This window comes from Zingiber officinale, chromosome 6A (assembly GCF_018446385.1).
Source record: "Zingiber officinale cultivar Zhangliang chromosome 6A, Zo_v1.1, whole genome shotgun sequence".
Lineage (NCBI taxonomy): Eukaryota > Viridiplantae > Streptophyta > Magnoliopsida > Zingiberales > Zingiberaceae > Zingiber > Zingiber officinale.
The window spans coordinates 56,119,243-56,130,564 of NC_055997.1; positions in this window are offsets into that span (position 1 = coordinate 56,119,243).

An 11,322-nucleotide genomic window follows, 5' to 3' on the forward strand; every position below is an offset into this window, starting at 1 on the left:
GTGTTTTGAGATAGCATGGATAGCTGGTTTTGGAAGTGTTCGGATTTTAGCTTTGATCCATTGGTTGTGTAGTGTAGTTTTCAATTCCAGAATTTTCTTTTAAATCTGAGCATGAGGAATGGTATTTGTTTTGTTTTCCAGTAGCAAACCCTTTACTAGTTGCAATGGTTTCCTTGTCGGGGTACTGAACAGGGGGATTAGTAGAGGTTTCGGCTTGTTCTATTTGATACTTGCTGTTATAAAACTTAATGCAGATTTGTTTAGATTCGGAAGAAATGTTAAGTTACTGCCGTGAGTTCAAAGAAGAACATGAATGGTTGTTTAGATTTGCTGTACAGTTTAGTTGCCTTGGAAGAATTCTGTGAAGTCTAAATTGTATTAGAGTTTGCTGTACAGTTTAGTTGCTTTGGAGATTTCTGTGAAGTTTAAATCGTATTAGAGTTTGCTGTACAGATTTGTTTTGTGCTTATTAGACCACTTCTTTTAGGACTTATGAAGCATGATTAATTCGGTTCTGTGGAGTTTGATTTGCTTTAGAAATTATAGTGCAGATTCTGAATTTGTTTAGCAGTGCAGATTTTTGTTAAGTAATATGGTGCAGATTTCTTAAGAGCTTAAAATGCAGATTTCTTTAGAGCATATTTCTTTAGAACTTATAGTGCAGATTTTTGGTGGAACTTGTAGTGCAGATTTTTGGTGGAATTTATAGTGCAGATTTTTTGTAGAACTTGTAGTGTAGATTTTTGGTGGAACTTATAGTGCAGTTTGGTTAAGTATTATAGTGCAGAATTTTGATTAGCATAGTATGCAGATTTTTGTTTATGCATTTCAAAGTTAGAATTTGTTTAAACATTTCAATTTTTAAAGAAGCATTCTTTTATCAGAAGTATTAACAAGTATAAAAAAGATAAAGAAAAGAAAGAAAAAAGGCCAAGGCCTTAAGTAGATCCCAAAGTCAAGACTTTAGGGATTTTGGCACACAAGGTGCTTGTTAAAATGCCAAGGCATTTAAAGAAGAAGTAATTAAGATAAATCAGCTTATGAATCAGTATTTTACTTTTATCAGTGGCACTGTGCTGGACTCTTAGTTGTCCTTGGGTTGGGCTCCCATAGTCGTCCCTAGGTTTAGATAACCTAGTAAACCCTACTAGATTCGGGACTAGCTACCTCGGGTCTAGTTAGGGATGCGCGCATAGCAAGTACAGTTGCCGGGCCCATCAGCAGCTTGATTATTATTTTTATCTATTATGAAAATAGTTTTCAAAACTTCACAAATCAGTTATGTGAATACAGTTCAGATTCAGCATTAGCCTAGCATCAGTTTAGCTCAACTTATGTATCAGTTCAGTTAAACTTATTATTCTGAAGTATAAAAATATAAGTTTTGAACAAGTGAAATAAGCTTTACATGTTTAGCATTTCAGCATGTCTAAGTTTTGAACAAGTGAAATAAGCTTTATATGTTTAGCATTTCAGCATGTCTTGTTTCTTTTGCTATTAGATGAGCATGAGTAGTATTTCTTTCTGAGCATTCAGTTTTAGATTTCTTTTAGTTAAATGCATATTCGAGTTTTGTGAGTTAGATAGCGCTTACTAAGCAATTTTGCTTATAGTTGCATTTTCCTCTTACTGCAGATAAAGAAAAGGAAAAGCTATAGCAAAGGAAGACGACAAGGAGGCGCGGATGGATGTGTGATGCCTAGACTATAGAAGCCTTGGGATTTAGCATAAGAATTTATTAAGATTGCCATGTATTTAGAATTCTTTCATTTAAGTGTTATGCACATTAGACCTATTATCTGAGTTGTATAATGGTTGCATGCATGTTCAGATTAATACATATATTTCAGCATGATTAGATTGATGTATAGTTTTAGTTGTGTTCATATGATGGAGTAGAATGTAGAGATAAGTTGTTTATGTTTTCCGCTGCTATCAGTTGCATGTATAGAGAGTTTAGGTATTGATATTCACATGTGTGCAATGTTAGTTAAGATAAGTTAGTAGTCCAGTAGCGCTCCACCCTCATAGACTAGTAGTGAGGAGGGTGGGGTGTTACATTGTAGGGTAGTATCAGTATTGAATTAGACTTCCTATATGCACATAATTATTAAGGATGGGGTGATGGGTAATTCTTAATACATTAATTAGCGTCACAATGAAACCAAACTCCTAGGACACTTCCCTTTACCAAATTTTCTCAACCAACTCTCTTTCTAGGTCTCTCTTCTCTTAACTTCTCTCTCGCCTTTCATGCGTAAATTCACAACACTTGATCATTTAGCTAATTCACCATTCTAAGTCTCTAATGCTTAACCCAATCCTTGTGGGTTCGATATCTTTTATTACTGATCACGTAACCATACACTTACGGTAGTGTAACAATAAGCCAAATAATATGGATAGAGATAATGCTTGATCTAAATATGGCTTCATGCATATAAGAGTTGATCTAGATAAGAATATGATCCAACTCTATAAAAGGAGATGAAAGCTCTACATCTAAGGAAAAAAACTTTTTCTATCCTACTCTTCATCTCTGTGCTCAGATGAATGTTCTGCAAAGCTTTGCGACTAGAGAAGCTCCAGGAAGGGTGCGCTGCGCTCAAGACTTTCAGATCAACTGTAACAATTTGTTTATATTTTCTATTTACAAGTTATGTTTAATTCTATATATATCTTATTTGTGCTTGTACTCCAAACTATAAGGTGGGTTTCTTCACCTCTAGAAAACTCCGGAAAGGAGACCACTATTGGATGGGTTGTTAGATCGAAAGTGCTAGAGGAGGGGTGAATATGTTTGTAGCTTTTTCACTTTTTTGATTAAAACTATCGAGAGATAATGCAGCTGAAATAAGGCAGAAAACAAGAAGTCAAACTAACATGAGTTGGTTTTACTTGGTTTGGAGCCTATGATGACTCCTACTCTATGACCCACGATCGACGATCGCTTTTATTGGGAAATCTACTAATAGTTCGAATGAAGTTAAAAAATTTAAGTATAAGAACTACAATAATTTAAATATTGTAAATGAAATTATATCAACAACTTAAAGAATTAAAGTTGTGAATTTTCAATCGTCAGAGAAGCATTTTGGCATCGTAGAGTCATTTTTGGAGAAGTGCGTAAGAGAAAAAGTCATTCAAATTGATGTACTAAAGGTGCTGGTAAAACCCTCCTTCTATTACCCCATCCAGGCACTTGGACTCCTGCCCAGGTGCCCCTAAAGGGCTGACATGGCATGCTATCATCAAAACTTCATCCAGCAAGTTTTATTCATCTCCGGGTGTTAGTTAGAGCCCTAGAGCCAATCATTTGATGATTGTATTATGGACTTGTTGTATCATATTCTTATATAAATAAAGGCATTTGTTTTGGTTATTATACTTACTTGTATTGGTGCCAAATAAACTAAGTATAATAGCGTCCTTGAGTAGAAGGTTCTCACCTATATCAATCGGTTAGTTGAACCGATAGTGAGATGATATAGGGAATACTACTCTTAATCATTCCTAGTCGAGTATTAACATTCAAGGACAATGTTAATGCAATAAGACTAGCATGTAGGTCAACTCGATGACTTGATCTCACAAGTCATGGATATAGAGATATCAAGTTGACACATGGGTATGCATTGGAGAATGTATACTGAATGACCCGCCATGAGAAAGTATCATTGATGGTTATATGAGTGTCATATACTTTCTCATGTGGCTATTAGTATGACTACTAGTCCTTAGACCTGAAGTCACCATGGATCCCTACATAAGGAGTTATGTACTTTGGTTTCGTCAAACGTCACCCGTAACTGGGTGGACTATAAAGGCGATTACTGGGTATGTAACGAATTATGCAGAGGGATGTGAGTGATGTAGATGGGATCTATCCCTCCTATATGATGGGAGTGACATCGATATTCTTGATAGAGTGAGACCACGAAGTGCATGGCCATGCCCAAATGAGTCAATATGAGATATTGAGCTCATTTGATTTAGTGAGTCTACTTGGAGTTCAAGATTTAGATTGATTAGAGGATGACACGGTCTATGCCTCATATTGATCAATATAGATGTCTAGGATAGAAGGACACTTGTCATATATTGTGAGGAGTCACAATTAGTAGTCACAAGGTGATGTTGGATCTCAACATTCTTGTAACTTGGGTAGTAATGATGTGTTGCTAGATACCGCTCATTACTTATGCTCCTAAATAGGTTTAGGGGCATTGCCAACGTTACAAGAACCTATAGGGTCACACACAAAGGACAATTAGATGGAGATTAGGTTCATATGATGAACCAAGAGGATTAGATTCATGTGATGAATCAAATTGGATTAAGAGTAATCCTAATTAGGCTAATTGAGTTAGACTCAAGTTGATTCATGTGTTCAATGAGTCTAATTTAGATTATGACTCATTGATTCAATTTAATTAAATGAATTAGATTCATTATATTAAATTGGCTTGAATTAAATGGTTGGATTAGATCAACCATGAGAGAGATTAAGTCAAGTTTGACTTGACTTGAGAGGAAGATGAAGAGTCAAGTTTGACTTGACTTTATGCCACCTCATTGGTGAGTTGGCATTGAGTGGGCCAATGATGATGCTCCACATCATCTTGGTTGCTTAAGTGGGATGCCACCTCATGGGAGTTACTAAGAGTTGTGACTCTTGGCATTCCATGGAGGTTACAACTCCTCTTAATGTGGCCGGCCACATCAAATGCATGGTGAGTTTTCATTTTGTGAAGTAACTCTCATCTTCTTCCTCCTAGAGCTCTCTCTTCTTGCTCCCCCTCTCCTCTCTTGGTCGAACACCCTAGGTGCTAGCACACCTTTGTTTGGTCCCCTCCACCTAATTTTGTTCGTGTGGATACTTCTAGAGGGTTGTCTACTTTGACAATCTTGAGATCCGACAAACCGTTGGACTAGCGGGATAGCGAAGGGCATCGCATCAAGGGTAACGCTCTTATCTAGTGTAGATCTAGACTTTAGAAACTCGTACTCGTATTTTGTTTTATTTTTTTCTTCTCACGGATCTGGTGGCGGGGGTTTCGGGGTTTCCGCGACGCGGAAAAGCGATTTTCACGGCCCGAAAAACCCAACACCGGGCACCCAGATCGGTTCGGGCACCTAGACTGCTGACCTAGGTTGGCCATTCGAAACGTGCCATTGTAGCCTACAGATGAAGATTCCCAATCCGAGTGTCTAGACCAATCCGGGTGCTCGGACCGTCCGAGTGCCCTTCGTGATGAAGGCTAGCCACTCGATGCACTCTATCTCAACAACTGACCCATGCGCTTAGAGCAACTCCGGGAGTCTTAAGGTCTGGGCGCTTGGACCGAGTCCAGGTGTCTGAATACCTTGTTTTCCAGCTTTTATGTCATTTCAATCACCTACACAATAGAGTTAGAAAACCCAGCAATATTTCATAATCTCTGGACTATCTAGTCTTGACTTTGAGTTTCGCTAAAACTCTAGGTTAGACTGATACCTACTGTTCCCTCAACGGAGATCACATCCTCATCTACTCCTCTCAGAAGAGTTTATCTCTTGCTAAATCAGTCCTCTAGACCGTTTGTACTTTTGCTCAGCACCCAAGACCTTAGGACTTTCCGCTGGATGTCCGAACTTTGACACGTCCAATCTTTCGCCTGGTGCTCGTGACCCCTAAGACTTTCTCCTAGTGTCCTCAACCCTAAGATTTCTTCCCAATGTCCTTGACCTACCAAGACTTCACCTAGTCCCTCGGACCATGACTTCCTTGCCTAGTCGCAACTAGGACTTTCCACCTGCTTAATGTTCACTATGACTTCTTTGTCTAGCCTCAACTAGGACTTTCACCATGCCTAAGATCACTTACGACTTTCCTACACATTTAGTTAGACTTGTTAGATCAACAACACACCATAACTTTGAACCCTTTTTCATTATCAAAACTTAGGTTTGATTATCTGATGCTCACTACACCAACAATCTCCCCCTTTTTAATTATGACAACACAGTTCAAAGTTACGTTAAGCAAATAATATTTCAAGAAGTTAAGAACAAATAAAAAAATTCCACAAGTAAGGATTTTAAAAAGAATGTTTTTTCAAAGTAAGATTTTTTTAAAAAAAAATACATTTTCAAGGTAAGAAATTTCTAAGTATTGAAATATAACTTAGACAAATGTTCATGCTTTTCAAAGTTAAAGTTTCTAAATTAAAATTCCAAAAATAATATTTTAACTTTAAACTCTACTAAAAAGTAACTAGCTTTTGAAAAAAAAATTCCCTAAAAATAACACATAATTTTAAAAATTTTACTTAACTTTTAAACCAATACTTTTGAAAGTATCTAACTTGTAAACCTTCTTTGGAAAAAGATATTATTTTTCTTTTGAAAATATTTTAACTTTTGAAAATACTTAACTTTATTTTTTTCTCCCCCTTTGACATATATCAAAAATAAATAGTATTTTTTATAAAATCCTAAATAATTTAAGAATGTTTTTCAAACACTTTTTATTTAAACAATCAATGATTCGAAATTCCTCCCCTTTAATTAATACTTTTCTTAAAAAATTTTGAAAACTGAGTGAAATAAAAGCATAAGTATTAAACTTAGAATCTAAGCTTTATTAAAAATTTTCCTATCATCTCATCTATTTTATATTTTCAAATATGACAAGCTTATGAGTTTGTGTGAGATGCAGAATCTATATACTATAGAATTATATAAGATTAAGCTTATCATTTTTGGTAAGTTTAACAAATAGGATTCAAATTAGTTGGTAATGAAATCATATTTGATTTAGAGTTTATCAAATATGATTCTCATCTATTTAATTTGATTTGATTTAGAGTTTAATCGTAAGTTAAACTTGGATTAAATTTAAATCATATTTGGATCAAGTTAAATTAATTTAATTAAATTAATTATAAATGAATTAATGTTAAATTAATTAAACTTTATTTTGATAAATTAAGTTAAAAAATTGAATTAAAATTCAGATTGAATTAAAAGTTTTAAAAATTAATTTAAGTTTTGAAAATTAATTAAGTTTTAAAAAATTAATTAAGATTTTGAAAATTAATTTAAGTTTGAAAATTAATAAAGATTTAAAAATTAATTTAAGTTTGAAAATTAATAAAGATTTAAAAATTAATTTAAGTTTTGAAAATTAATTTAAGTTTGAAAATTATTAAGTTTGAAAATTAATTAAGATTGAAAAATTAATTTAAGTTTTAAAAATTTAATTAAGATTTAAAAATTAATTTAAGTTTGAAAATTATTAAGTTTGGAAATTAATTAAGATTTGAAAATTAATTTAAGTTTTGAAAAATTAATTAAGATTTGAAAATTATTTAAGTTTGATTAGGTTTGATTAAGGTTGAGTTAAGTTTCATTTAAGTTTGAATAAAGTTGAGTTAAGTTAGATTTAAGATTGATTAAGGTTGAGTTAAGTTAGATTTAAGATTGATTAATACTGAGTTAAGTTTGATTATGTTTGAGTTAAGTTTGATTAATTTTGATTAATGTTTAGTTAAGTTAGATTTAAGTTTGATTAAGGTTGAGTTAAGTTTGATTAATTTTGATTAAGGTTTAGTTAAGTTAGATTTAAGTTTGATTAAGGTTGAGTTAAGTTTGATTAATTTTGTTTAAGGTTGAGTTAAGTTAGATCTAAGTTTGATTAAAGTTGAGTTAAGTTTGATTAATTTTGATTAAGGTTGAGTTAAGTTAGATTTAAGTTTGATTAAGGTTGAGTTAAATTTGATTAAACTAATTCTCAATTTTAAACTAAATCCATCTTACACTTTTCTAGATTTTCAAACAGGAAACCTTATGGGTTTTGTAAGATGGTTATTAATTTTATCTTAAATTAAAATTTAAAGATTAATTTACATTTGAGTTAGACTTAGGATTAATAGTTAGTTGGTTAAATATTCATTTTGATAATCATCATCCAGGTTGTGGCGAGGCACAGAGGTCTTCTTGGTTATCAGAATAATGACCACTTCTAGACAAATCCTTTTAAAAAAATTGAATATTTAGCTTTCTTTCTGAAAATCCTTAGCCTAACTAGTCAAGTGTTGGCCAAGCTTAAGTCCTTATCTAACCGTCCTAATCTAAGCAGAAATAAGGAAAGTAATAAATCAAACAATCAAGCAAATCTATTTAATAATAAAGATGATCTTTCTATTGACTCTCCTTGGATCATAGTCTTGATAAAGTCTATCAAGATAATGGATTTGATATTTGGGGATCAAAAATTAATTAAGTCTAACTTGATTAATCAAGTTAGACTTAGAGACATATGTTTGGAATAGGTTTCTATTTGTTCGATTCACTAAAGACAAGTAAGATCTGAATCAATCTTTAGCCTTTTATCCAAGTCTGATTCGGTTGTATATGACCCTTTGCTTCCTAAGAATTAGATCAAGGTTCTTGGAACCCAAAGTGGATCGTTTCAATGTGTCCTTGAGTTCCTTGATTTGACTTTTCAAAATGGAGTTCTCTTCCTCAAGTTTTTGGACTTGAGTTGAGGTTCCATCTTAAACTTGGTTAGTCAAGGAACTTAGGTTAGTCACTTTCTTAAGGGCTTTGACCTCCTTTTGGAGTGATTTGACCTGAATATTAAACTTGGTTAGTTTTCTTGACAACTAAGAAATCAAATTTTCTAATCTAACTATTGACGGACTTATAGTGGAGTTGGAATCGTCTGAAATGGATATGGATCCATGGCTTTTCTCAGACTCAGCTTTCGATTCATTTTCAGACTCAACTTCGGATTTGGTCTCAACAATGAGAGCTTGTACTGGTAGTGCTAGTAAGCTGGATTGAGTTTATTCTTCTTCGTTTGACTCTTCCGATGACTCAGATCATGTTGCTTTCAGAGCCTTCCTTTTTCTATGGTTTTTGTTTCGACATTCCAGCTTATAGTACCCCTTCAAGTTGCACCCATAGCAGGTCACTTCTGATTTGGGCTTCATGGTTTGATTCGGATCCGGCTGCTTGCTCTTTGATTGGATGATCTTTTTCTTAAGCATTTTCTGAACTAGGTTGATTAGTTCGGCAGTGATCTCACCTTTATCTTCGAAATTCAATTCATCTTTGGAACTGGGTTTAGGTTGGTACTTGGGCTTCCCCTTCTTGTTTGTGAGCTTTCCTGCAAGCAAAGTAATATCTTTTTTGACCTGAAGTGTATTAGTCTATTTGTGAAGTTCAAACTCGAAAAATAATTCGTCTAATCTAATTAAAGAAAGATCCTTAGAAACTTTGTAAGCATCTACTATGGATGTCCATAAAGTATTCCTTGGAAAGACGTTTAACACGTACCTTATTATGTTGCAATTCACCACCTCTTGTCTGATCGCGTGGAGATTGTTGAGAAGGTCTTGGATCTGATCGTGTAATTGGCTAGCTGATTCACCCTCCTGCATTTTTTATATTATACAATTTATTTAAAGTTAAATCTCCTTTTGATACCTTTGTGTCGAATGTTCCTTTGTGCAGCTCGATCAGTTTCTCCCACAGTTCATTGGAACTTGAGAATGAACCAACTCGGGTCAGCTCCTTTTTGGTCAGGCCACATTAGAGAGTCTAACTAGCCTTTGCATCGGCCTCGATCTTCTTCCTTGAAGGTGTGCCCCACTTTTCGCACGGGATTAGTACTCCGTCTTTGGTGGGGAATGTGAATTCAGTTTAGATTATGATCCACATTCCTATCTACATCTTCAAGTGGTACTATATTCAGCCTTTCTAGTATCCTAAATCCTAGTTGGAGAAGAGGAGTAGGCGTGCAATACTGTAGCCTTCTTGATGGGCCATTTGAAATCGACAATCTTGTAAAAAAATGGAAAAACTTATTCCAAGACTTGGTCTTGGATTAGTAGTGTGGCATGAAAAAAGATAATAATCTTGACTGGTGTTGCACCAACTTCGAGAAATGAAAAAACTCAGTTATGTTGGTGCAATATCTCATAGGTCAAGGTTGACCAGTTTGACTAAACTTAAGTTGGCTCTGTTGGTGCAACCTTAGGTCAAGGTTGACCTGGTTGACCCGACTCGAGTTGACTTGACTCGAGTTGTATTTTGATGTTTGACTTGGGAAGATTGTTGATGCAACCTTAGGTCAAGATTGACCTAGTTGAGTTGCATGTTGATGTTTGACACTCGTGGAAGAGTTGTATTCTTGATGTGAGACAAGAATAGATGGTTGGGAGATTATTGGTGCAAGGTTGACCTGGTTGACCTGAAAAGTCCAAGTATGGAGACTTGGCAAACGGAAAAGTCCAAGCAGGGAGCTTGGCACGCGAAAAGTCCAAGTATGGAGACTTGGCACTGGAAAAGTCCAAGTACGGAGACTTGGCACGGGAAAAGTCCAAGCGGGAGCGGAAAGTCCAAGTATGGAGACTTGGCACGGGAAAGTCCAAACAGGAGTTTGGCATGGGAGAAAGTCCTGGTGAGTGAAGGCAGTTGGAAAGTCCCGTGAGTGAAGCCAGCGGTTGGAGAAAGTGAGTGAAGCCAGGCAGGGAAAGACCTAGTGAGTGAAGCTAGGCGGGTGAAATCCCGTGAGTGAAGCGGTGAAAATCCTAGTGAGTGAAGCTAGGTGAAAGGGAAAGTCCCGGTGAGTAAAGCGGTGAAAGTCCCGTGAGTGAAGGCGGTGGGAAAGTCCTAACGGGATGTTAGGCTGTGGAAATCCTGGTGAGTGAGCAGGCAAGTGAAAGTCCTGGCGGGCAAGGAAAATCCAGATGGATCGGGATGATCGGACATCCGGTGTTGAGGAAAGTCCAAGTAGGTCAAAGGATTGACCGGACACTTGACAGGAGTTCTAGCAGGTCAAGGAGTGACCGGATGCTAGGGATGAAGTACCAATAGGTCAAGGTTGACCGGATATTGGTTTGGAAGTCTTGGAACTTGGTTTGGGCCAAACCCAAGCTCTGGATCGGTCACCGGACCGATCCGGATATCTTTTGCTCGATCGGTCCGGTGACCGATCGATACGAAGTTTTCTTGCCATCGATCGGGTGACCGATCGCCAGCAACAGAGGCAAGAGAGGCAGCCGATCGGTCTACATCGATCGGTTACGTCCCGATCGGTCGGGACCGATCGAGACGGCGTCGCCGAGAAAGCAGGGTTGGGATCGGTCGTGGACCGATCCGGGTTCGATCGGTCCACCGATCGAACCCGCACGTAAGGTGGGCACGTGAAAGCTGATCGTCCGGGACCGATCGAATAGGTCCCGATCGGTCCCCGACCGATCAGCACTAGCCGCGCCGCAACGCCAGATTTCTTCCGTGTTTTCTTCGCTTTCGCAGTATAAATGAGGGCTC